Consider the following 6,879-nt stretch of genomic DNA (forward strand, 5'->3'; position numbering starts at 1 on the left):
AGTTGTCATGTCATATTGTGTAAAAATCTATCTCAAGAAATAACAAAATATTATTTCACAGTAATATGCAAAATTTAGCCCAACCATACTCTTATCCAGTGAATGCTGTGTGTTAGAGGAAACCTTTTGACATGGAACAGCAAGGGCCATAACATGGGTGGTGGGCCAAAAGCCAAAAAATGCAACTGTACATTGACTATTTAGAAATGTAACAAGTAGGCATCAACCTCTTAGGTCTTATGAAACCAAGGTGCTTGTATTTCATGACCAATTAAGAATCCTTTCAAGGGCCAGAGATATTTGTTGGAGGGCTAAATTTGGACTGTGGACAACACTCTGGGTGGCCGATAAGGCATAAGTACCTATACCTGTAGGTCTAGAATATGCTGGTAATGGAATAAGGTTTGCCCTTTGATTAAACACAGTAGTATTTTGAAGCTTATATCACCTGTCTTTCAACTGTAACACAATTGTGTTTGCTTTTTTCTTTTCTTTGGCCTGCGCTGTTATTAATAGATTAATATCCTTGAAAGATGAGACACACTATTTAGACAATTTTTATATTTCATCATTCTTTCACCTGTGAGATGGTTTCTTGTGTATTGTATTGGTTCTCTGTATTTTAGTCAGATGTTGTGTTGCCTGACCATTTCTCCAGTAGATGGCACCTCAGCATCACGTCCAGACAGTCTGCCCTTAACTGCACGATCTCTTCGAGTGCCATACAACACAGTTCATACTCAGCTGTGTTATCCTGATAGCCATGTTACAGCGCTGTATGCCACGGTGTCACCCTAAACTGAAATGAACAGTAATTGTGTTTGTGTCTCTGCAGAGGGACAATAGCAGCTGCCAAACACAATAAAGTTAATGTTACTGGCATACAGGCTTTCTCACTTTGACGAAAAAACCATGTCACACTTGCATCAAAGCGCTTCATGTCCATGACACTGGAATTAATGCACTAACCAATTTCCAACCAACCAAAAAGAATGTTGTTTAAATATTAAATATAACCCTATCCCAACTTAATATGTATTTGGTAGGCTACAATAAATACACCCCCAAAGAAGTTGTTTTGTTCTTCTGTTGGTATTTCAATGAACCCTGTACACTTTGTAACCCAGGCCTTATTCATCTGTACGGTTGTTTAGTATGTATGAGCAGAGAGAGAGAGAAAGTAATGCCAAAGAGAAATAAGGTAAACCATGTGGAGCTCAGTCTTTGGTGGGAGGGGGAAACCATAGGAAGCTGTTTTTTCTGTTCACCTTCAAAAGATATCTTTGAATGAAATCAGATCAAAAAAAGGAAAATATCTCCCCTGCAGCAATGAAACGGCTCTTTGCCTGGTAGCTACATATGCAGTATAATGAGATGAGGTACTGGAAGTTATAGGAGGAGGAGTCAAGTTTAAACTTTAAAAACTTTTATAGCAGTTGTATGACCTCTCCCTAGGAAGAGATAAGCCTATGCCATCTGATAAGATTGCTGAACGGTTTCAAAATTACAATCTATATTCTTAGAGGGATTTTTTGAGTAATTAATTTATTGTCTGATTGGCAGTTGCGTGAAGTTTAGAAGAGCAGGTTTCTGTTACTGTGACCAACAGTTAGAGGTTATTGTAATTGGAAGTTTTTCAATACTGAAACAGCTTCAGATAACTGAAATGTAATACTAGTTTTAAAATGTTACTTTATCTATACCTTTCCTAGATATAATTTTTTTTGAGTAGCCTAAGTTATTTTTTATGTGACATTTGTTCGTGGCATTTGCTTATCTAAATTGCATTAGACCATGCTCAATAAAGAATCATGTAAACGAGTCTCAAATCGAACAGTCTGAAGGTTTTTGATGCCTTTAGATACCTTTTGCGACTGTGATATCAATGCTGTATGCCATATCAGTGTGGTAGAGTTTCCATTGTGTATTTTGACAGCCAGGTCTGTCAGCAAAGTACCAACAAAGTGTTCAGTGGGTAAGGAAGACGATGACTCACCCCTCTTTTCTAAGGAAGAGGAGCTGATGAATGCAAATGTTATTGTGTGTGTGTGTGTGTGTAAGAGAATGCATACGTGGACTTCATGTCCATCCCTAGACGATGCTGAGCTAGTTTTAATTTGCCTTGTCACAATAGTAGCGGTCAGTTTATAAACAGTTTATCAGTTTATGGCTAAAAGTAAACATGACAGACTGAGCATTATGTGACAAATTGTATAGACATGCCAGTGTCATAAATGTTCTCTGCAAAAAGCATACAATTATCAATTATTTCATGAATCCTATTCTGTGAAGGCAGTGAGTGAGGGTGTGATGGGGGTGTGAGCACCAGAATTAGAAAACAATTAACACACACACACAAACACAAACACACAGATACACACAAACACAAACCAATTTGAACAAATTTGACAGTGCTAATTACCTGAGAAGACAGGAATGAAACTGTGTAAATTTTTCTCATTTACGGCATCACACCTGAGCTGCCCGCCCAGCCTAACTCTGTATCTCCCAGTGTGCTGTGATGTCTGAAAACACTCAAACACAATGATTGACAGGGAGAGATGGCAGGCAACTCAGGCTGAGTAATTGGCTATGGATTGAAGTGACACCCAACTCTCAGAAGAGTATGGTTTCTCCTGCTCAGTCCTTAGCAACAGCCAAGCTTGGGGCAAGTGCCTTGTTCAGGGGAAAAACCCCATTTAATTTTTGTGCTTACTTTAACAGTCTGTGTGTTCGGTTGGTACTTTGTGAGGCAGTTTAGACAGTGGAAAGAGACAGAATTCTGACATAACATGTCCACTATTTGCTTCAGTCTGATCCTCCACAATGCACACGCCTTAAAGCCTACAACATCTACCTACAACCTGTAAGTCTCTCTCTCTCTCTCTCTCTCTCTCTCTCTCTCTCTCTCTCTCTCTCTCTCTCTCTCTCTCTCTCTCTCTCTCTCTCTCATTGTGTTCATGACCATCTCAGTGCCCAGACATCTCTCCTGCCAGCTTCCAGGTGTGGGCAGGAAAACTAATTTCAGTAAGAAGATCATTCCCCCACTGCCACAAATCTATTTGGAGTCTATTTCTGTGGCCTGTGCTGATCGGGAGAATGTGTGGATTCACTGCGTCCTCAGGCGATCAGTGGGAGTAGCTAAACTTGTAGGATTAAGTCAAGTTATACTTTTTTTGTGAAACGATAGCCACTTTTTTGTTGCTTGATTAAACCATATGTCTTTTCTCATTGTGTGATTATTTCTATTTTAACATACATTCCAAGCTATAATTCTATGAAAGGTGTGTAGTTCCTTTTAATTTGATGATATTTGAGGTTGTGATTGGCTCCTTGATTTCCAAGTCATAATGTGTTATAGTAGATGTAACAAGGACAATTATGTGGTATTCTGGATGACACAAAACTTGGACTAATGTCAGCATAACCTTGACTTTTTGACAGTTTTGGCTCATCAGCTTAAGTCTGTTCCCTTCAAGAAATCACAGTGGAGCTGTGGAGTTGAGCAATGTACTCTTTTACTGAGACGAACATTTTCTTATGAGTTTAAGCCTTTATTCAAACATGCAGTTCAATTTAGAAATTGGTATTTGTGATGACATTACATTGTGAGACAATGTGCAAGGTGACTGTGCAGACTTCAGCGTCCATGGCTGACCATGTCTCTACTGACTCTGTTGGCCCAGCTTTGCTTGTCATGGCTGCATTTCTGAAAGAATTGTGGACAACATTTATAAATTAACAAATATACTTATCTGTCTGCACAGCCAAGGTCACAGACTACAAATTGGGTCATGTTTTCAGCATTATTCTTTTCTTTTGCAGTAGTTCATGAATATAAAAAAGCGAAAACGAGCTTATACCGCTAGTTCCATGCTTGTCAGCTGTGAGCATCTTGGCAAGCAATATAATAATTGTACAAAAAAATAGAAGAAAAATAGAAAAAAAATAGAAAAATACAAAAAATTGGTGCGCTCTTTGGATCAGCGAGGTTAATTAAACTAGAAAGGTGAAGGCTGATTAAGTAGAAAAACAATGGAATGCTGAAACATCCAAAAACTCCAAGGCACATTCATCATAGGATTAAAAACACGCCGGCTACAATCCCACGCATAAGCTGCTGCGCGTGGGTTGTAGCTGGTATGTTTTTAAACTGTTTTCAGCCATGTGAATAAAGGCTTTTTAATTCTACGGTGGATATAATAGTTTTCTATGATGACTGTCATAGACACAGACAACACCTCTAATCTTTTAACAACACCTTTTCTTGAGATGACAAAGGCTTTGGAGGAGAAAAATGTTACATATCATTAGTTTACAGTCTTGCAAATCTAACCAGGAACAGCTATGTTTGGCCAGTAACTACTCTTATCACTTGAAGAAACAGAAAACAAAGGAAACATCGATACCATATTGAAGTGCTTACCTTATCAGACAGTTGACCAAATGTGCTTAAAAAATGATACAAAATCCAAGACATAAATCTTAACTACTGCTAGGAATGGGAACACAGCCAGTCCCAAGGAGTTTCTCTATGTGACATTATTGCAAACATCAAGTGTATTGTATAATACAACTCTCCTATTTTAATCTCCTCTTTTAAAATCATGAAATCATGCAAATAAAACATCAAACTTTTATTATCAAAAGAGAATTTGTCCTTCAGGTGCTGCTCCCTTGTCCACCCTCTGTCTTCTGCAAAACCTTTTCATCCACAGTCGAGCACTGACAAACCAAGTGTTCCAAATATATTCACTGAGAGAAATTTCTGTTGAATAGCCACTTTATCAAGAGATGATTTAGGATTTAATGCTCAGTTGGTGAATTATAGTCATGCTCATCGTACTTTGTGGAATGGGATACACAGGGTGCATGTAATTCAATAGAAGAGTGAGTCTGTTGATGTGCTGACACAGGATCAATATACGTTGCTTGAGGCTTGTGCTGTTACAGTGATAACAGTGACTTGGTATGCCTATTTTGGGGAGGTAAACGTGTGTGTGTGTGTGTGTGTGTGTGTGTGACAGTAGCTTAAGAGAACATACTGCTTAAATCACTATACAGCAGAGGTCTACTTTATTGGCATCAAGCCCTGCGGCCTCCATCATTTCGGACAACAGTCATCATTGCACGTCACTTTGAAGTCCCAAAGCTGCTCAGACATACTGCTTGTCCAAATACCAAATCATTCTGTTGGCACTGAAAATATAAGTTGAGGGCCAACGTGACATTTCATTTTATCAGCTTGTTCTGTTTGAAGGGACGTAGCCCGCTGCAGCACAGACAGTTCTGCAGATTTCAGTGTAAAGCTCCGCAGTTGTACCAGCTTTGGAAGCAGAATTATGCGTTCATGCATTCGTTTGCACACAGCTCACCTGTCTGTTTAGCTGTTGTGTGCCATGAAAACCTAATATCTCCGGTTTAGATTGCACACTGTGTAGCAGTCCAGGGCCCACTCAAAACAACATGTATAATTTCTAGACCTGAATGAGAAAATGCATAACTGCCAAAAAGCTTACTTTAGGTTTTCACCTGACAGGAGTAATTTGTTCTGCCCCAATACTGTTGTTCTAACCAAACAGAGGGCAGCTAAGGACTGCATCTCTCTGTCTCTGTCTGTGGAAAAGGAAATAGAACATAAGCACACACCTAGAATACAAAAATAAGCAACAAAAAAGTAGGCATACTTTCCATTGACACAATATTGTGTCGTCACCTTGAGGCTGTGGAAGATTTTCTATTCATAAAGTCAACCTCATGTTCCCCAGGGCTGTGGTGATGGAATATGAGTGCAATCTATTGCACCAATCACTCTTGACTATGAGAGACTCTCAGCGCACTTAATAGGCTATGCAACAGTCAATTTCTTTCAGTATTGATAACTAACCTATAGACTGCTAATTCAATCTGCTATTTGATAGAAGCTCTCTTTTATAGAGTGGGCAAATTACCTAGAAACGCTACAAACAGTTACGATATTTACTTACGCACTCACATTATCTGCAATTTTCCTGCAGCAGTCCTCAGCAACTGTGTTACTTTTCGCTGCTATATTTTTTTGTATTACACAAATGTATTCAGTATTATAGATTATTCTTTTTGAGAGAAGAACATACATAGTAGTGATCCATGTCCTTCCCGTACTAACCAGTTTTACAGTATAAAGGTGTTGAAATTATTGGCAGCATAAGTATTTATAGTCTACGTTCTTGCTGTTTTATTATTTGATTTTTTCTACTATTTTATTGCTTATTTATATATATTAGTTGTGTATTCTATTTCCTTTCTGTCTCCCAGTCATTTATTGTCTGTAAAGCAGCACATGAGTACGACATACACTGCAGATTTTAAACAAGGATCTGAGGTTTCCAACTTTAGTCGTAGCCACAGCTGAACGTTCCAACATTCTGTGCCACACACACCGCCCACGATGCTCATTTCCATCACCAAAATACTATGGCAGCCATCTTGACGTGCACCAAAGAGATGACTTTGATCCATCAGGAAGTGGCCGGTCTATTGATTCTACTTCTGTGGTCCTAGCTAAAAGCTAACTTGTCATTACTGTTAACGTTAGCTTGGCTATTGTGACAGCACCAAACAGCAGTGAGTTTGTTTGCTAATGTTGACGTTAGCTAATGTTACCAAGGCAGCCCCATATGTAGTTTTGCTGACTGATAAACATTGGTCAAATCAAATGATGCAGGCTACACCTAGGTGCTATTTGATTTGAAGTAGAACATAATTTCTTTCATATTGAACTTCAACTTGAAGTTTAAATACTTGCTGTTAATGTTAGTCAGGGGGCGTTTAGATTACTGTTATCTACTCTTATCTCTACTACAAACTTCTGTTCCCTCCTCATTAGACCCCTGATGT

The sequence above is a fragment of the Centroberyx affinis genome, unplaced genomic scaffold (assembly GCF_046629955.1).
Source record: "Centroberyx affinis isolate AG114_WGS23_722 - 3 ecotype Tasmania unplaced genomic scaffold, CSIRO-AGI_Caff_v1 ptg002177l_1, whole genome shotgun sequence".
Classification (NCBI taxonomy): domain Eukaryota; kingdom Metazoa; phylum Chordata; class Actinopteri; order Beryciformes; family Berycidae; genus Centroberyx; species Centroberyx affinis.